Below are 21,853 nucleotides of genomic sequence, written 5' to 3'. Positions count from 1 at the left end.
TTTCTTTCTCGTATATCTTCCTGTGTCCATCAACCAAACCTCGTTCCCTCTCCATTCTCACTGGGGCTTTGTGACCTTACGTGTCCATTTTCCCCAAGATGGCCTCGGGTCCAAGTGTTTATGATGTCTGTGACGATGACTTGCAAATCTCTCAGAAGCTGACCAATATCTGGAAACCTGAAGTTTACCTGGATGATCAAATGACTTCATTTTATTCTCCCTCGTTGGCATCAGTGCCTTAGAATAGAATCTAGCATCATGCTTTGCCTTAAAAGAAAGAGCTGACAGGGCTCGCAACTGGCAATGCATCAGTTCCACCTCAAGGAGATCGACGGGGAGAAGTTAATGAAACGGAACAGTTCTCATATTAACCAGTCAGCTATTCAGGTTAGGACAGATGTGGAAAATCAGCCCATACGAGACAAATTCATTAAAGTGAAATTACCCGTTCAACACCTTGATATCCGAGCAGACTGATGTTTCAAAATTATTATAATTATGATCATGGGGATAAAGAGAGCCAAACTTTCAAAAGAAGACTTGAAAAAATAAAAATAAAAATTCTAGTACTACCCTGCGAGATGAAAATAATGAGCTGGTCACAGATCCCCAGGATACCAGCAATTGCTCTAAATCCTTCTTGATGAGGAATCTGTGACTCTGAACTCAACATTAATTCAAATGCAAATAATCTCTCTTCCCCCTGAGGATCATTATTCCTGATTCGGCAGGCAGTTTAATGGGAAACCTGCAGGTGCACTGCAGACTGAACCACAGAAGTGGTTTCAGCTCCAGACGAAAGCTTCCACTCCTAAAGACGTGGAATCTGAGACTTGAATTCCCTCACTGCCCTGAAGTCATCTCCCCCAGGAAAGCCTATGAGACACGGGATGTGAATGTGCCGTGGACATTATCGTAAAGCTCTTCAGCTTCTCTCAAGCACACATCCCAATCTTCAGTAGCTGTTAACCACCTTAGTCCTTTACATGGAGGTTCTTAAACATAAGCTGCAGAAGACACCAATCCTCCCTACTGTCACCTCGAAGGAGCCCACAGAGGAGAAAAAAAGTTGGAAGCCTCTCAACTTGGATGGCTTGGGTTTGAATGTATAATGCTAGGAAAATGACATGGCCATCTGTGCTTCAATTTCCCCATCAGCAAAATGAGACAATAAGATCAGCCCTGGGTGTTCTTTGGAAGGGCTGATGCTAAAGCTGAAACTCCAGTACTTTGGCCCCCTCATGCAAAGAGTTGACTCACTGGAAAAGACTCTGATGCTGGGAGGGGTTGGGGGCAGAGGAGAAGGGGATGACAGAGGATGAGATGGCTGGATGGCATCACTGACTCGATGGATGTGAGTTTGAGTGAACTCCGGGAGTTGGTGATGGACAGGGAGGCCTGGCGTGCTGCGATTCATGGGGTCGCAGAGAGTCGGACACGATGGAGCGACTGATCTGACTAACTGACTGAATGTGTCTACCTTGTAGGACCATAATGGCATTTCAAATTTTTCCTGGGCAACATAGCAAAGTGGTTACAGAGTGTGGACTGTGAAAATAGACTTATCTGGGGTTTCAATCTGAGCTCTACCACTTGTTGACTAGACAGCTTAGCAAATTAACCAACCTTTGGCTTTAGGTGAGTTAGCTAAGATGTAAAATGGGATAGTAACAACATTTCCTAGTTGTTAATGAGCTTGCTTCCCAGGTGGCACTAGTGGTAAAGAATCCACCTGCCAATGGAGGCGATGCAAGAAACTCAGGTTCAATCCCTGGGTTGGGAAGATATTCTGGAGTAAGAAATGGCAACCCATTCCAATATTTTGCCTGGAAAATTCCATGAACTGAGGAGCCCCAAGCAGACCATGGGGCTGCAAAGAAGTGGACACAACTGAGCAACTGGCCGCCATAGTGAAGATTAACATTTTAAAATAATTTAGACCAGTGTCCAACTTATACAACAAGTGTTTTTTGTCCATTAAGCACAGTATTTGGTCCATAGTGAGAAAAATTCTACATGAATATGAGAATTAGTGTTAACCTCTGTGTGAGTAGGGTGACACTGTAGATGAGGGAAGAGGGAACAATATTTCTGAGGCTAGAATAGAAAAGGATAGGATACATTTAGTCAGAAGACACTTCTCAGCGTCCTGTTGTACCAGGTTTCAGGTCATAGTAGAAATGGGATACTTTGGTAAATCCTGGTGACCCAGAATCTCCAACTAGAAATAATCAGCCATCCAGATGCCATTCTCATGAGAAGCCTGAAGTATGTTTCTGACATCAGCAGAAGGGGGATCAAGGTGGGTAGCTATTGTGTACAGCAATAGTATGTCTGAGTGGCTATAGGCACAGGATAAGTTAGTTGCTCAGTCACATTGGATTCTTTCCAACACTATGGGTGGTAGCCTGCCAGGCCCCTCTGTCCATGGAATTCACCAGGCAAGAATAGTGGACAGGGTTGCCATTCTCTTCTCCAGGGAATCCAATCTGGGTCTTCTGCCTTGCAGGCAGATTCTTTACTGTCTGAGCCACCAGGAAAGCCCATTCTTCACAGAACTGTCATAAACTGTGTTGCAGAATCACACAGATACAGCATGTCAAGCAGACAAGCTGACCTTATCAGAGAAATGTAAATAACAACAGTCCTTGGCTTTCAATCTTTCAGGATCATGAAGACCTGTCCAGTATCAATGTCCATTTTTTTAAAACCACAGCTGAAAAAGTAACACCTGCTTATTCAAAGAACAGAGCGGTACAAGATGTGGTGATTCGATTCATGGGTAATAGGATATACTTTGGAGAAGGCAATGGCACCCCACTCCAGTACTCTTGCCTGGAAAATCCCGTGGGCAGAGGAGCCTGGTAGGCTGCAGTCCATGGGGTCGCTAAGAGTCAGACACGACTGAACGACTTCACTTCCACTTTTCACTTTCATGCGTTGGAGAAGGAAATGGCAACCCACTCCAGTGTTCTTGCCTGGAGAATCCCAGGGACGGGGGTGCCTGGTAGGCTGCCATCTGTGGGGTTGCACAGAGTCGGACACGACTGAAGTGACTTAGCAGCAGCAGCAGCAGGATATACTTGGGCTTTCCTGGTAGCTCAGCTGGTAAAGAATCCCCCTGCAATGCAGGAGAACTCAGTTCGATTCCTGGGTCGGGAAGATCCACTGCAGAAGGGATAGGCTACCCACTCCAGGCCTGAAGAATTCCATGGACTGTACAGTCCATGGGGTCACAAAGAGTCAGACATGAATGAGCCACTTTTACATTCAGGATATACTTAGCTTGCTTTAAGTATTAAATCTATCCTTAAAAATTGGAAGTAGAAAAAAAAAAAGGAGAGTCAATCAAGATGAATAATTGATTAAAAAACCTGCAGGTTAAATAGGTTAACCTATTTAAGTAGGTTTTTCAGGTTTGAAAACCTACTTAAATACAAATCATCACCCTCATTTTTGCTTTCTGGGATTTTTTCCATTATTGTTATAGTATTGGAGGCACATGGGGTTTTCTGAAGCCAGGGTTTCTATTTTCTACTAGAGGATTTTGCCTGACTATTACTTCTTCTATTTTGGATTACATTAGCCAGAACTTGGCTTCCCTAGTAGCTTAGAGGGTAAAGCGTCCGCCTGCAATGCGGGAGACCTGGGTTCAATCCCTGAGTCAGGAAGATCCCCTGGAGAAGGAATATGGCACCCCACTCCAGTACTCTTGCCTGGAAAATCCCATGGACGGAGGAGCCTGGGAGGCTACAATCCATGGGATCGCAAAGAGTCGGACGTGACTGAGCGACTTCACTTTCACTTTTCACTTTCAAAGCTGTTACAAGATACGTGAGAGCTGAGATACAGTTCTGTCATACAGAAGTTTCTTTCAATTTCTTCAGGCCAAATGGGCTTTAAGTACCTGCATAGTAAATATGAATCATTCCATCTTGCCAGGTCTTGCAGATTGTCAATGGTTATAATTTCATTAAGATAGTCTAATGTGATTAGAATCCTGTATTTGCTAAAGTCATTTTATGTTCAAGGACAAAATTTAAAGATATACACACACACATATGTATACATATGTATAGAAAGCAAAATACCCATACATATATATGAAAAAAATATTTTTTGCCTCCTTTACTTTTAGTGTTGGAGGAAATAAATAGAAAAGCACTCGCAATAATTTGTTTCTGGGTCAATTTAATCCCAAGGATTTTCTATCTCATTTTCAATATCAAAATATAAAAAGCAAATTCAGTGAAGACCCATCATCAGAGACCCATCACTTCATCCTCTCTTCAGTCACCAGGCAACACAGATACAATTTTTCTTTCTGCCTTTAGCTTTAACGGCAAGAGGGAATTTCAGAGCCTGCTTCTATTATCTGTTGATGGGTTTTGTCTTGTGGTTACAGCATTATTTTGGACAGGGTTTCACCACCATGACTTCCTATCCCCAGATGGTTACTTCAGGTACTGGAATCACCCATCAGAAGAGCACCCCAATAAGAGGTAGCCACCTATCTCCCTCTCATCTCAGCCCCCATATTCTCTAGAGCATTCCTGCTCCATGATAATCAAACCACAGTTCATTCCAGGAAGGAAATAGCAGGCTGGGAAGAGGTCAACCATCTCATACAATGAGAGATGGTGGGAAAAGCCCAGCTGGATGGCCTTAGTCCCCTTTTTCTCCTGTTGTCAATGGAAAGCACTGGTCTCCCTCACCTGTGGGTCATCAGAGCCACCACATCTCAAATTCCATGTCATCTTCTCCAGTTCGAGGGGAGTCCACAGTTTGATGGAGGTCCTCTGGTTGGGAGACTGAGAGCTCATTTCTGTGAAGTTACAATTTACTCTTGGGAGCCATAAAGTGGCCAAATGCCAGAAGACCTGTTACCTTGGGGGCCCTACAGAGCATTCTATTTATTTCTGTTTGCACAGTGAGGGACACAGACTGAATCGACTTCCTCCATGACACGGTTGTTTGTAATTACATCCCTTCACCTGTCAAGTTGTTATGATCACTCATATCTATGGCCTTTGTTCTAATATCCAAGCAGGATAATATGACATCCAGAAAACCCTGGTCCTGTTCCTTATCTGACAAATGTTTTAAAATCATAGAATGAAGTGGAAGAGAGGTTTGATTTTTGAAGGCAAGATGCTGTCCTGTGACAGCCTGCATAATATACAGTTTACTTGAGGGGTTTGAGTCTTGCTGAGAATTCTTGAACCATAAACTGCATCAGTGTGCACTGATCCTTCTCCAGCTGCTGTTTCATCCAACACCTACCAATATTTCATTGACTGGAGACCTTGTCCCCATCAGGGGTTTTCAGGCTTGAGGGTATATCAGAATCACCAGAGGACACATGTTAAAAATACCCATCTCCTGGTGTGTTCTTCAGCAATTTGATTTAGAAGATATAAAGCAGGCACTCAGAAATCTGAATGTTTTGCTGGTAAACCAGTTTACTCTGAAGCAGAAGGTGCAAGACACATTTGTCTACTAGCCTGGGTCACAATGAACACTTTGAAGACTCTCCAGAAAACTCCATTGTTTTCAGCATTCCCACCATGGATTCTTTCACAGTAAGTACTCAAGATTAGGGTCTTCCCACATGGCACTAATGTTAAAAAAAAAAAAATCCACCTGCCAATGCAGGAGATGTAAGAGACACAGGTTCAATCTCTGGATCAGGAAGATCCCAAGGAGGAGGGCATGGCAACTCACTCCAGTATTCTTGCCTAGAGAACCCCATAGACAGAGGAGCCTTGCAGACTATAGTCCATAGGGTTGCAAAGAGCTGGACACAACTGAAGCAACTTAGCATACACAAACACTCAAGATTAGATGCTGTCTCCAGGCCCCTGAAATATCTTAAGGTCTTTTTGAGGCAAACAATGCAATGTCTTAGATCCCAAGGATTGTTGTTCAGTCACTAAGTAATGTCTGACTCTGCAACCCCACGGACAACAGCACCCCAGGATTCCCTGTCCTTCACTATATTCTGAGGTTTGCTCAAATTCATGTCCATTTAGTCAGTCATGCTATCTAACCATCTCAACCTAAGATTTCTCATCCGCTATTCAGAATCTCTTCTTGTCCATAGGACATGCCAGGCACTCAAGAAATCAGGCTGAGAGAAGCAGAGATCCCTTGGGACCTCACAGGCATATGGAGGAGATGCTCCAGTAATTGCAATACGGCAGAAGACTCGAGATGACAAAGCTAGGCACAGGTTGCTATGCAAGAACAAAAGAGGGGTCCTGCCTGAGACAGGAGTTCAGAAGGCTCCATCTGAGCATGTGACAACAGAGCAGGACTTTGGATATGAAGAAAAGAGATTAACCAGGGCAAGAAGGTAGAGAGGGAAGGCGCAGAGGAGAGCAGATGCAAAGCATGGCTCAAGCACCCACAAGGCATTAGATGTGGGCAGAGGGTGGGGCATGAGAAAGAGCGACAAGGGGAGAGGCTGGTGGGCAAAGCAGAGTAAACCATGCTGAGGTCTTCAAAATTATTCACTGGGTAAGGAGGAGCCATAGGGAGGTTCAGATATAGACAGATGAGGGGTCAAGTGGGAAATGTTTAGATTCTTTCCTCACATAGCCAGGCTCAAATACCAAAGCTTAATAATGTGTGTGGCTTTGGTAGCATGTCTCTTTTTTAAAGTAATAAAAAGTTTGAAGTTTCTATTACACACGGAAATCTGTTGAGAATTTTAATCTGATGGCGGGTGCCACGGTAGAGTCCTCTGCCAGCAGAAACAAAGAAGGTGATGTTGCTTGTATGATTCAACTTGGTTTTAGTTCCTTATTTTACAAACCCTATTCCTTTTCAATTTGTCTTCTCCTTACAAGCCGGGATCTTCCTGATGGAGTCTTCAAGTCATTAGAGGACAGTTCGTTTTTAGCTCAAATATGTAATACACTGCAAACCCCTTGTTGTTGCTGTTTTTCAGTCACTAATTCATGTCTGACTCTTTTCGACCCCAAGAAATGCAGCATGCCAGGCTTCCCTGTCCTTCACTATCTCCCTGGGTTTGCTCAAACTCAAGTCCATCGAGTCAGTGATGCCATCCAAGCATCTCATCCTCTGTCACCCCCTTCTCCTCCTATCCTGCCCTCAATCCTTCCCAGCATCAGGGTCTTTTCCAGTAAGTCAGCTCTTCACATCAGGTGACCAAAGTATTGGAGCTTCAGCTTCAGCACCAGTCCTTCCAATGAATATTTAGGGTTGATTTCCCTTAAGATTGACTAGTTTGATCTCCTTGCTGTCCAACAAACTCTTGAGAGTCTTCTCCAACACCACAGTTTTAAAGCATCAACTTCAGCACTCAGCCTTCTTTATAGTCCAACTCTCACATCTGTACATGACTACTACAAAAACCATAGCTTTGACGATACGAAATTTTGTCAGCAAAGTGATGGTTTTTGTAGTAGTCATGGGGTTGCAAAGAGTTGGACACAAGTGAAGCAACTTAGCACACACATATACAAAAATATACAGACACGTATGTATGCATGTATACATGCATATGAATATTATATGTTTACTTCTGTGTATATATAGTGGGTAATATACGTATGGTCACCTAGCCCCATGTAAAGAGTATTATCATCTCCTTCTTGGGGATGGTTAAAGTGAGTCATAAAAGGGCTAGCAACTTGTTGAGACTTCACGGCCAAGCAGAGGAGGCCATCTGAGGGCATCTCCCTCCAAGAAGGAAGCCCACGCCCACACTGAGGAGCTTCCGGCCACTGGCCCCGCCCCCGGCCCAGGATGACTCCTGGCTGATGAACGACTCATCTTGAGGCTTTCCTGCCTCCTCTGAGCTGGGGTGGGGCAAGGCTCGTGGGAAGGAAATCAGCAGAGTCTGGGAGGAGTCACAGCTTTGTGAAAGATAAAGGAAAAACAAGTCAGGGATGGCGCTGGAGAAAGTTTGGAGAATCTGGGAACAGAAGAGTACAGTGGCCCAGACTGTGGGGAGCACAGCTCTGTACTTGCTGTTTCAGTCTTAACACGTCAGCATCCCCTGGTTGAATGGCTGTCTCCCACACGGGCCTGTAAGCTTCTTCTTTTTTTTTTTTCTATTGTTATTTGAACAGTTATTGGAAGTCTACTTTTGATGATGGATTTCTAGGTATTGTTTGATATAGGAGTGAATGAGAGAAACACAATACCTGCTTTATTAAAAAGTCCACCTAATTGGTTATACAAATAGTCACATCTTTCAGAAATTTATCTTATAAAATTACAGATAATAAAATCCGAATCATTGATTTTTCAGTGAAGAAGCTGCAATTCAGAGTTTGAATGGCTTGCCAAAGTTAATAAGCCAATTACTATCAGACTGACTTAAGACTTAAGTCTCTAAGTATCCAATGTGGCATAGTTGTATCTGTATTTTAAATTTTCAATTATTATTCACTCCTACAATTGTTTTCTTGCTTTGTTTTGTTTTGTTGGCCTGTAAGCTTCTTGAGGGAAAAAATCATGGCTACTGGGTTCCCAGCTGTATTACTAGCGCTTAGCACAGAGTATAGTACTAATAATTATGCTTTACTGTCTGAGCCACCAGGGAAGCCTAATTATCATTAGTATAACAGAAAAAAGTGAAAGTGATAGTCTGCTGTGTCTGAATCTTTGCTACCCCATGGACTGTATCCTGCCAGGCTCCTCTGTCATGGGATTCTCCAGGCAAGAATACTGGAATGGGTTGCCATTTCCTTCTCCAGGGGATCTTCCTGACCCACACAGATCGAACTGGGTCTCATGCATTGCAGGTGGATTCTTTACTATCTGAACCATTAGGGAAGCCCAGTCACCAGAACTATACAATGTGCCAGCACCTCGTTCTAAGCACACCCCTGGTATTATCTGATCTGATCGTCACAAAATCTTGTGGGGTAGATAATATTATAAATCCCATTTAACAGGTAAGGAAACTGAGTCCCTGTAAGGCTGAATAACTTACCTGGGCCACACATCTAAGACAAGTCAGGACTGGAGTGAATACATATGTTATGATGCAGAGCCTGCTTTGAACTATCACGTGTACCACTTCCCATGGCATAGGAATGGGCTAGCCCCTTAAGTGTTAGTGTTAGTCACTCAGTCGTGCCCAACTCTTTGCAACCCCATGGACTGCAGCCCACCAGGGTCCTGTGTCCATGAGATTTTCCAGGCAAGGATACTGGAGTGGGTTGCCATTTCCTTCTCCCAGGGGATCTTCCCAACCCAGGGATCAAACCTGGGTCTGTTGAATAAAACAATGAGAAAAGCAGGGGTGAGCCATAGCGCCAGAACTGGAGGGAGGGAATGAAGTGTGGGAATGGAAACGGATCCTTGGATTTGGTGATTAAAAAGGTGTTAGTGGCCTTCACGATGAGTGTGGTGGGTGTCCTCCCTCTATCCGCATGGTAGGGGGTGGGGCTCTGCTGAGGGCTTATGTTTGAATCCTCAGTTTCCAGCAAGGTGCCTGCACCTGGGCTCCACTCAGGAGGTGGCCCCACACCCCATATCTCAGCTCCGTCCCACACATCCCACTGGCCCCCTTAATGAACAAAGGACATAAGGAAGCTAAAGCTCCTGAGAGTAACTTAGAAAATGACATATTTGGCCCTGCAGAGACAGTGAAGAGAGGAAATGTTGAGACAGAAACCAAAAACCCTTGGTTTATGACTTTGAGCTGGGGCTGGGGGAGGGGAGGAGGGGACTAGCTTTCATTGGCTACGGCCACCACATCAAATATAAGTAAAACATGAGAACAAGAACCACATGAAGGGAGAGAGCACCAACCTCGGGGAGCCTCTTAACACTTAAGAAGCCTCTTGGTAGAACTGAAGCCTCCAGAATAAAAAACAAGCACCGTTGTTCTCTATGGTCTAAATCACTTCAAAAGAGATTAAGGAGCCCCAAAAAGATAAAACTCCACTTAGATGTGTACCCACCCACTTCCTTGCTAGCATCTTCCGCGGCATGGCAGGAACCAGGCCCCACTAAGCAGGGGGCAAGGAGAGGCTGGGCGGAGGGGGCTGAAGCAAGGCAGGGAAGACCCCCGCCGCCCTCGGTGCACCTCTGCCATTTGCAGACCTGGACTCAGTGGGCCCAGAGGTGGCACCGCGCTTGATGCTGTGGTGGCCAGACAGCTAGATCGCTCGACTCTGCCACGCTCGGCTCCAGGACCCTGCAGTGTTCTGACTCAGATCTCAGCAAGCACGCCTGACATCTGTTATCCCTGAAGAGATGTGATATGGGGCCTAATGGATTTTCTGTGTGTTTCTTTCTGACCCTGGAGAGACCTCCCAGGAAGACCAAATATGTCTATCAGAAGGGTCAGGCCCCTCGCAGGGAAAATGCGATCCAACACCACTGCAGTCTCTGGCTGCAGAGAGTTGAAGGAAAGGACCAGAAGAAACAAAGCAACCCCAGCCCGGAGAGAGCAGGCCCCCGCGGGCTCCACTGCGCAGGCAAGAATGGCAGCAAGCCGTGTGCAACCAGCTTGCATCAAGAGCGCGTTTCAAGCCCCTACACTTGGCATTCAAGAACATTTCAGTACTTATATTTAATCGTGGGCGTTTTTGTTATTTCTGTAATTCACGACACACGAGGCCACACTGGGAGAACCTGAATCACTAGGAGGCAGAGAGCCATCACCCAATTTCCCACCCAGCTCCAGCTCCATCAATACGCCTGCCCAGGACACCATGCTGGGAGTGGCAGCTCAGATTCCCCCGTGATGAGAAGCAGCCCAAGCGCCCAAGCTTTGAGGGGAAGAGGTCTCCCTGCTTTCTTTCAAGAGGGGATGGGGTGCCAGTAGCTGGGCTCAAAGGCCCTTCTTCTCTGGGAGCTGAGCAAAGGCAGAGAAGACGTTGCGATGAGACCAGAGCAGGTGGGAAGCCCTAAGAGCTCCATACTAAGTGGGTCCACTGGATGGGGAGAGGCCCGGCCAGCCTTGCTTTCCATGTACACTGTACTCTGCTCAGAGTAGGTGAGGCAACTGGGTGGCCTGGAAATGCTGTGGAAGCCAGTGAAGGCAGGGTCCCTCTAGACTGCAGTGAGCTCAGAGAGCCACTCAGGACGTTTGCTTCAAGTGAGAGGGAGGAAGTGTGCAGATGAAATTGAAATATTGGACCCTTTGCAAGCCTTGTGCCCCCTTCTGGAAATTTCAGGGTGAATTGGGTGGGCTAAAGCAACATAAATGAAATATACATGTTTGTGTACACAAGGGCAAGGAGATCTGAATGAAAAATACAAAAGGAAAATAGAGTAGCCCAGACTAGTTTACAGAAACACATGATAGTACACGAATAAGCTAAATTTATTCTCCAAGACAGTAGTTTCCCCAGACCAGCCCCATACTGGGGATAGAATGCTACAAATTCTTACTCATCTATAGTAAATAGAAGAAAATGGTAGTGGTGCTCCCATACATTTCATGCATAATAAAAATATATGTGTGCCATATATATTTTAGTTTACCAAGGACAAGTGTCCTTTCCCAAAAAAGACTGGTCAGCATGGCCTTTATTTTTTGAAATGATGGTCAGAATAAATGAGAATTGGTTTTTAGCCAACTTATTTTGTCAAAATTTAAAAGCTGACAAGTCTACCTTGCAACCAATCCTAATTATTTTTTCCCCAACTTCACTTGTCTCTGAAAATGAAATGCCTAGGAACTTTCATGCCCAAGACATGAAAATGAAACATAATTCCATTGTAAATTTCAAACCTCCTGGACTAAAGCAGATTTTCATCACTTTTTTCTTTTGACAGTCAATGTCATAGAGTTGCAAGGAAAGCTGATGTTTAGAAGGACCTACCCTGGGCCAGGAATCATACAAGACTCTTTCCTGTAATTCGTCACTAAACTCACACAGCATCTTGGTATGGTAGATGTGATTTCATCCAATTTTTTTTTCCCCGAAAAAGAGAAACAGAAGCTTTATAACCTGAGCAAAACCGCAAAGGTGAAGTCAGTATTCGAATCGAGGCCCATCTACTCAGAAGGCCATGGTATTTCTATCCCACATCCTCAGTTATTATTGAGAGGTACACACCACTGTGGACTTCCCAAGGGGCTCAGTGGTAAAGAACCCACCTGCAAGTGCAGGAGATGCAGATTCGATCCCTGGATCAGGAAGATCCCCTGGAGAAGAAAATGGCAACCCGCTCCAGTATTCTTGCCTGGAAAATCCCATGAACAAAGGAGCCTGACGGGCTACAGTCTATGGGGTCGCATACAGTGGGACATGACTAAGCAACTGAGCACACACACAAACACACCATTGTACCTGCAAGAGACCTTGGACGTCATCTCCTAAAGCCTCTAATTTCACAGACAAGACCAAGCTATGCTAAGATTGACTCCTGGCCCTGAGCTCTCTCTGCAGCCCTTTATGAGCTGGGTGGGCTTCATGAGAACCCATACGCCCTTCTGTTGTGCCCAGGTCCTAGCCACTGGGCAGGGGGGTGGGGGCGGCAGGCCCCTGCGGCACCACCCAGATGAAGCCTGAGAAGCCGGGATGCCACCCCAGAGCCTGGTAGCTCTGGATGTGACTCCAAGGTGGCCCAGAAGGCTCCCTCCCCACAGGAGGAAGAAGCTGGAAATAAGAGGCTCCCTGGCAACGGCCTCTACCCAGCTCAGGCCATGCCCTGAGGGACGAGGGACCACAGGGACAAAGGGGCATTGTGTGAGAGAGAGGGAGGGAGTGTGGGGAGAAAGGCACTGGCAGTTTCCTCCTCTCTGTGAGCCAGCCTCACCCAGCTCCTGGGAAAGGAAGGAGCTACCATAAGGGGGCTGGACACCCACCGTATATGACAGGAGAGCCGAGCTGATTGATTTAGTTGCTAGATTTCCTCCAAGCGATAAAGAGTTCCATTTAGCCTGCATTGTCTCCTCTGATATAATGTCACCAGGTATAAACACTGCCTTATCACATGCCCTTTGAGCAGTAAGTCGCTCAGTCATGTCCAACTCTTTGCAACCCCATGCACTGCAGCCCACCAGGCTTCTCTGTCCATGGAGATTCTCCAGGCAAGAATACTGGAGGGGGTTGCCAGGCCCTCCTCCAGGGGATCTTCCCCACCCAGGGATCGAATCCAGATCTCCTGCATTGCAAGTGGATTCTTTACCATCTGAGCCACCTTCCTTTCAAATGGGGGCATTTTAAGAGTTCAATAACATTTTTCTGAAAGGAACCCCCCAACTCCTTTTTCTGTTCTCTAAAAAGAAGAATAGAATCATTTGTTTCCAAAAGGGGCCCCTCCGAAAGTGGCTGCCAGAGGAGCAGACTCCATTTTAATATCATCTTCTCTTTGCTGAATTGTGTCTTCATTTTACACTGCGGCTTTATTCTCTGCCCCTTTGACACAGCCAGCTGCCTTTCACATTCCAGCTCAGAAACAGGCTGGCTTCAGGCGGTAACAGGCACCAGCTTTCAAAGCCCTGGATGACTCACATTAGCCTGTGCGAGCCTGTGAGTCCAGCCGGCGATTCCTGGACTTTTGTTTTCCTTGATGAAGCGAATTCGTGGGTGCATAGCTCTTAGTACAAAAACAATGTCTGCTTAAGGACCCTGCCTTCCCATGGGGTGAAGTACAAAATCACAGAGTGGAATGTCTGGCTCATATCACGTTTAGGTTCATCCTGTTATCAACTCAGCAGACGGAGGAAGTGACATCACGCGCCCAAGTTCTCCTTTGAAGCTGGAGGGGCGACCGAGACCTTGTCTGTAGCGCGGCACTCCAGGCAGGAAACATTACTCTCAGACTTTCTGTTAAGCTGTCTTAGAAAACAATAGCTTGGGCCATCAGATTCTGAACCAGAAGTTTGAATCCCATCATGCGAAAGGTGAAAAAGGCCTTCTATGGATTCTGCTCTTAGCCAGGAAGGTGACGGAGGAGATCTGCTTCCCTGAATGTCTCTCTTTTTTTTTTCAAACTTTTTATTTTGTATTGGAGGGGTTTCCCTGGTGACTGAGACAGTAAAGAATCCGATTGCAATGAGGGACACCTGGGTGAGATCCCTGGGTTGGGAAGATCCCCTGGAGAAGGGAACTACAACCCATTGGAGAATTCCATGGACAGAGGAGCCTGGCAGGCTGTAGTCCTTGAGGTCGCAAAGAGTTGGACACGTCCGAGCAAGTTTCACTGCCTATAGCTAATTAACCATGTTGTGATAGTTTCAGGTGGACAGCAAAGGGATTCAGTCATACATATGCATCTATCTGGACTTCCCTGGTGGCTCAGTGGTAAAGAATCTAGCTGCCAAGTAGAAGACCTGGGTTTGATCCCTGGGTTGGGAAGATGCCCTGGAGGAGGAAAGGGCAACCCACTCCAGTATTCTTGCCTGAGAAATCCTATGGTGGAGCCTGGCACGTTACAGTCCATGGAGTCACAAAAGAGTCAGACACAACTTAGTGACTAAAAAAAAACAATATATATATCCATTTGCCCACAAACTCCCTGCCCATCCAGGCTGCCACATAACATTGAGCAGAGTTCCTGTGCTATACAGTAGGTCCTTGTTGGTTGTTCATTTAAAATATATTCCCTAAGAGTCTTGAAATTTAAATCCTGTTGTATGAAGCACAAAGTATGCAGAGGGTAAGCAATGCTCAATGGAGCAGGCTTTCATGAAACCAGTGGAGCAAGTCTGTCTAATTCTAGTCGCCCATGTCTCTCTTTGCTGGAATATTCCAAGCCTCTCCACCCACCATGCCCTGGTTTGTTTGCTGGCTGTTCTTCCACTCCTAAGTAAATGTGCTTTATAAGCTGGTTATTTGGGGTTTTTTCTCGGTGAGTGACAGCTCTGGGAACTCTCAGTGTGGATCTGAACAGCATGCAAAATCATTTTACTTTTAAGACAAAAGACATTAGCTTCCCATAGCTTTCTTGGCTATCTCTACCTCTCTTCTCTTCCCATCCTGCTTTCCTTCCCCTCCCTCTCCGCAACACCCCCTGCCCCCCAAGGCACTAAATAAAATGCTTAGAAAACGAAGGGCACAGCTGCCCTTCCTTCCCATTAAGACAATCAAGAATGATGGTGAATTTAATATATTTGATTAGAGAAACTCCAATTTGGTGCACTTGAATCAGCTGCCTTTGTCTTCAGCTCCCAATGGCCTGATTTCAGTGGAATGTCCTCTGCTGTCCACTGCCAGCTCCCTGGAGTGGGGAGAAAATTCAGCTTCTGAAAGCACTTGCTTGGCAGCCTTAGAAGCAGAGTATTTGTGCTGTGGAAGATGCCAGGCCCCGTTTCTCACTAATCAGAGGGAGCACTTCATTAAAACATGACCACTTACTGGTGACCCTCGACGCTGTAAACCCCTGGGTCCTCTTTAGCAATGTTAATGTTTCATGAATTTTATGGCTTTTCTTCACCCATATTCACTGTTAAAATCCAGGCCTGAATCCTGTTCAAACAGCCCAGGAGACTCTGGCACTCCTATTGTACAGAAATTCAGAGTAATAATTGCATTTACATATGGAGTTCCTTTCATCCAAAGAACAAGTATAACCCTCATAGAAAATAAGAAAATGTGTCATAATTTCCCCCATAAGGTGTTATTAAGAGAGTCTGAAATACTGCCCGGGCAATCCCTATCTTCTAGGATGCTTGTAAAAGAATTGGTCTCGTGGGGAGTTTCGAGGCTTGGAGAACAATGCTTACTTGCACTTAAGGTCTGTAGTGATTTTTAGGAAGAGCTCACTGATTCAATGTTCTAAATAAATGCACGTTCAGCAAATAAGGACAACAGTGAATTAAGGGGGAGAATTTACTCTGAAAGGTGGATTGGAACTCTACAGAAGTTCACAGAGGTCTCTTGAATCCATTTCACTTCCTACCACTGCCAAATTCAGAGATTACACTTGGGAGGGACAGCGTCACCAGGGTTGTTAAACTCATTTCCTACACTTTTATAGAGAAATCATTTCCCACCCTTTCATAAAGAAAAAGTCCCACATCTCCTGGTGTCCACCCCACGGGGGCCACCTAGCCAGCACCAGCCCAGATGACTTCTCCTCCTGGTTCCATGGTGGGAAAGCACGGCCAGGAACCACAGCCAAGCTAGAAATAGCATCTGGGTTGCTGGGTTCCAGCATCCATGCCGGATCTGTGAGTCAGCCTGTCAACAGCACTGACAAGGTGCGCACCGAGCCTTGCTAGGTCCAGGCAGCGTGACCCAGGACGGAGGACACCCTGTACCCACCAGGCCTGGGTGAGCATGGCACCAACACCTTGGGGCTGGGTGAGGTGAGGAGGTGAGCCCTTCCCTTGAGACCAGTGTGTGCACAGCAGTTTTGCAGACAGTACAAGTCCGAGTCTTCCTAGGAGGCCTGGGCTTGCTTTGGCTTCAGCCTCCAGGGCCCTGTGGTCCTGGAGCAACAAAAACAAGCTCAGCCTTCTAAGCTGGGCCAGTTTGCTGAGGGCAGTATCAGTTGCTAAAGTTCAGAGTCCAGGGGCAGGCCTCCGGGAAGAGGTTTGGAGCCGACCCCTGTGAGCCAGGCTCACACAGCAGTCCCTACAATGAGTAAAAGCCTTTTGGTGGCAAAAACACAACCACCACAGACAGCTGATTTTACCTCCCTTTTCGGTGGAAAAGTCGAGTTTTCAGAGCCTATTGTATAAGAAGGAATATGAAAAGAATTTTGCATCCTCTTATGGCATTGTGTTATAATAATGGAATGCTGTCTCCGCCCCGTCTGGCTGACCGCCCCCCCACCAAGCCTTGCCAACGATTATGTGGTTCCTTGGCGTGTGAGTGTCACTGTGGGGACAGCTTCCTGAGCCTGAAAGAGGCAGTGAGGGCTTCAAGCTGGAAAGATGGCCTGGCGCGCTGACACACACACACTTGCACACACACGGGGACACACCCCTTCCTGGGGCAACCTCACTCCTCCTGAGAGTTCCGGGGACGCCTGGGAAGTTTAATACAACTGCAGCTGTACTAGCTGCTCAGTGTCTTGGACGCCACACACAATGGGTTCCAGAAAAGAGAAACAAAAACGCTCTTTAACCAGTGTGCTGCATTCAGTGGGGAAGAAACCAGAGTTGGAGGCAAAGGGTTTTCCTTGATGAACCAGAACAGGGGCACCCATTTCTGCCCCTCTACTCTGCTGAGTAATGAAAGCTCATTTCCCCCTGAGCAGAAAGATCTGACTGGGACTCTCCAGAACTGACCAATTCAGAAATGAGTTCTGAAGGGCCAAGGGAAAATCAGCGGTGTTTTGAAGAATTCCTCAGGAGGAAATGGTGAGAGATCCTTTTCCACCCCATCGTCTCCGGAACCAAGAGACGAGACGACAGAGTTCAGCTGCAGCGGGAGGGCTCGGCCTTAGACGTGAGGAAAGTTTTCCAGACGGAGGAATGTGTGTCTGTCACTGAGAGGATGTTGGGACATTGCTGAAGAGTGAATGTGTCTGCCCGGTTCCGTGTGGTGAGGGGCAGAGCCCTGGATTCCAGGGACCCCTTGGCTGGGGAGGCCGTGATAACAGCGTTCTGTTTTGTTTTGAAATTCCTAGTCGTTAGGCTCCTGTCATCACAGCTGTTCCTCAGAATCACCCTATTTGGCAGGAGAGCACGGCCTTTCGAGTCCTCCTGACCAATTCCGGCCTCCCCAGCCTCTTTCTCCTCATCTGTGTTTAGGAAATGCCTCCCCGGTCACTTCTTCCTCTCCAGCTCACAGATTCCAAGGGAGGAACAATGGCCATTGAGGGCGTGTCTGGCTGAGCTGTTTTTCTTTTCCTTTTTCTTCATGGACTTCATTCACTTCCATGTATATTCTCAGCAGCCAAGCCAATCCTCCTCCACACAAGGCTGATGTCAGCAAACCCAGGAAGCTTTCCAAGCCAAGAAGGCCTCCGACCCAGGAGGACGCGGTCATGGATCCCCTGGCTGAAGCACTCTGTGTCCACAGGACGTGGGAGGACATGACCTCAGGAGTGTCTGCCCAGAGGCCACAGGCTACACGCTGGCCGTAGCCAGTCCAGGAGATCGACTTCCTCAAAGCAAAGCCGGTGGAAGATGGCTGCGCATTTCCTGAGGCACTTTAGGGGCACAAGCTGAACAAACACCAGCCGCCATTGCTCTGCCTACGTTGAAGTGGAATCGAAAGAAAGCAAATCTGAAACTTTCCTGGCTGTCCGATGGTTAAGACTTTGCCTTCCAATGCAGGGGGTATGGGTTCAATCCCTGGCCTGGGAGCTAAGGTCCCACATGCCATGTGGCCAAAAATTCAAAACATAAAACAGAAACAATATCGTGACACATTCAATAAAGACTTTAAAAGGTGTCAAAAAAATCTTTAAAAAAAGAAAGGCAAATCAGATCTCCTTGGATTGCCTAAAGCACCCATTCATATTTGTTCTGTCAGGAATCTGTGCCCAAGACTAGCACCCTGCTTTCTTGATATTCACCCTCCAACTCCCGCAAACCAGCCCTGGCATGGTCTGCTCCACTGAACGTGGGTACCAAACCATCCAAGACATCTCCCAGCTTCCTCCCTCTCCAACATCCCTCCTTTCTTTCTCAGCAACTTCACTACCAATGTATCTACAATTGCTCAGATGCACAGCAACTGACCTAAAAGTGCTCACATATACCCCTTCCCTTGTGGGCAACATTCAACAACCAATCTGCTAAGTTTACAAAGAGAAAAGTTATTTCAATAAATGCAAACATTTGTTTTCGTACGCATGATCTGTCTGCAGAGCTTTTGTATCATTGACACAGGGTCATGTATAAGAAAGGAAGGAATTATTATTTCAGTTAATCCTGTTATCTGAGTTTGTAACTGGTGGTGTTGAATTAGGTTTCTCTACACATGGAATACAAAGCAAAGGTATGTGCCTTTAATTCAGAGAATATTTGTACTTAACATTTAAGATCATGTTTCAAGATGTGCCTACCCCTGGCCATCACAGCGAAGTCACAGAATCACTGCTTCTCTTAGACTCAGACCTCCATCAGATCTCTCACGTCCCACAGGCCCTCACGGAGGACAATATGGTACCCACAGGTCAAGGGAGAGGATGGCAAAGGCACGCCTGGCTTACTCTCATGTAGTCCAGCTGAAGATTTGAAGTGCATCAGAGATGCCATCTGATGCTCAGAAGGAGGTAAGTGTGAGCTCTGATACCCAACATGCTTCTTACTTGCATTAACTACTCTCCAGGATGGACAATCCAATGAGATATTTGATGCTTACCCAGTCAAATGACCCAAACTCAGGGTAACACATATTAAAAAATAAGTCACAGATGGTGAGTTTCTTGAGCATAGAAACAGTGTCTCACTCCAGTAAGTATTCTCATTGCCTGGTAAAATTCCCATTTCACAGTAGTTAGCAGTACTAGCTGCTAAATTCATGCACCTATACATCTTTAAAAAGTGAAAGTGAAGTTGTGTCCGACTCTTTGCGACTCCATGGTATAGCCTACCAAGTTCTTCTGTCCATGGGGTTTTCCAGGCAAGGGTACTGGAGTGGGTTGCCATTTCCTTCTCCAGGGGATCTTCCCAACCCAGGGAATGAACCCAAATCTCCCACATTGCACACAGATGCTTTACCGTCTGAGCCACCAGGGAAACTTAATCTTTTCCAGAAAAGATTAAGAAAACCACCAGAGAATTCCAAGCAGGTAAGAAGCAGGTAACTTTGTAGGAGGATGGATAAATAGGATTTGGTCCTAAACATTCAGAGAGAATGCAGGCAATGGATTAGTTGTGAATTTACCTGTATCATTCTGTATCTGTACTCTCAGATGGGCATGATAAGAAAAACAGACCCAGGGACCTCCCTGATGGTCCAGTGGTTAAGACTTCACCTTCCAAAGCAGGGGGTATGAATTTGATCCCTAGTTGGGAAGATAAGATCCCACATGCCTCATAGCCAAAAAAAAAAAAAAAGACATAAAACAGAAGGCAAATAGACTCAGCCAGTGCCTAGGATAAGGAGGCCCAGGACAGCAAAAATAGGAAAAACACATAACTCGATGGGTAAGTAGCTCCCAGAATGCAATCTGCCTCATACCCTTCACCTCATAATTATACCTCTCTGGAATAAAGGTGGGGGGAGCATCCCAGGTGGCACTAGGGGTAAGGAACCCACTTGCCAGTGCAAGAGATATCAAGAGACATGGGTTCAATCCCTGGGTTGGGAAGATCCTCTGGATGAGGAAATGGCAATCCACTCGTTTTCTTGTCTGGAGAATCCCATGGACAGAGGAGCCTGGCAGGCTACAGGCCACTGGGTCACAAAGAGTCGGGCACGACTGAAGTGACTCAGCAGGCGCCCACGGAATAAAAGGAATTCTTTGGGGGCCAAGGTTTTAAGCTGAGTCTAGGTATTTCTGGAGGGGAGGAGAGCATGCATGTGGCCCCTGAAAACTTGCATGTGTCCGTGGAGACCTGCCTGGCCCCCAGAGCACCTGTGAGCGAGAACTGGACTAATGATCATTATAAGAAGCATCGCTGCTAGCATTATCAGTCTGTGCACTCTGCAGTGTGTCTAGTGATTGAACTGAATGATGAGCATAAAGAAATACTTAGCTCTGTAGAATGCCTGGGAAAGAAATATGTAGACAGATGCAGAAAAAGTAAAAGAAGGGCTTGTTTAGATTTGTAAGCCTTAATCAGTGTTAAAGGGCTTCCCTGGTGGCTCAGACGGTAAAGAATCAGCCTGTAATGCAGGAGACCTAGGTTCGATCCCTGGGTTGGGAAGATCCCCTGGAAGGAGGGCATGGCAACCCACTCCAACATTCTTGACTGGAGAATCCCCATGGACAGAGAAGCCTGGCGGCTGCAGTCCAAGAGATTGCAAAGAGTCGGACATGACTGAGAGACTAAGCACACATCAGTGTTGAGAAATCGATGGTGTAGCATCAGATGTTGCATTTAGAGCACACTAAATAAACTTTAAATAAGTCTAGACCTGGCTTCTAGAAACTTTCAAAACCAAAGGAATATAACTGAGACAACTGTAATACACACAGAAATCAAAAAGTACATTGAAATGTATAGAATTATAAAAGAGATGTTTTAAAACACCCTGGCCATGACTACAGTACCCGGGACTTTCTCATTTAAATGAGTAATAACAGTGATTTCACCAATTGATATTTCTATGTTCCTAAGGGGTGGGCAAGACTGAAAAAGCCACCCAGCTACCCACTGGCTTCAAATAACATAGACAGGCAGCATTTCTAAGGGACAGAACGGAAGGGAATAGGACAGGATGAGGAAAGAGCGTAAATAGGCTCGTGTCTCAGTGGAAGGTCTGAGGTTTACCACTGTTCCATCGACCGCAACCAATAAGCTGATAACGAGGAGCCCTTAATGCACAGGCCGCCTCTGACTAGTGTCGGCCCAGCAGGCAATCGTCTAAATGATACCACAACAATGCCAGGGCACACATTAAGCTCTTACTGTAATAGCTGGGCTGCTAAGCGGGAGACGTGGAAGGAGACAGAGCAAGGGAAATTAAAGATAGCCTGGGCTGCACGTGTCCACTGCTATCAAGCCACGGGGCTTGTTCCATCAGGCCACAAAGCAATGACAACCGGGAAGCAATTTACCAAAAGGTTGCTGGTGGGAAAGACGGACCAGACCAAGAGTGAAACCTGATGTAAACAGCGGACTTCGGGTGATAACAAAGCATCAAGATAGGGTCCTACATTGTAAAACTGAGCCACTCTGGAGCAAGATGTTGGCGGGAGGGGAGGCTGTGCGAGTCAAAGGGAGGGAGGCAAAGGGAAGCCTCTGTGCCTTCTCTGCAGTCTGGCTGTCAACTGAAGCTGCTCTTAAAAATTAGACCAGGCGTAAATAAATAAACAAGGACTTCTCAGGTGGCGCTCGTGG

The sequence above is a fragment of the Capricornis sumatraensis genome, chromosome 12 (assembly GCF_032405125.1).
Source record: "Capricornis sumatraensis isolate serow.1 chromosome 12, serow.2, whole genome shotgun sequence".
Classification (NCBI taxonomy): domain Eukaryota; kingdom Metazoa; phylum Chordata; class Mammalia; order Artiodactyla; family Bovidae; genus Capricornis; species Capricornis sumatraensis.
The sequence above is the reverse complement of the archived record's forward strand: the minus strand, read 5'-3'. Positions refer to the sequence as shown.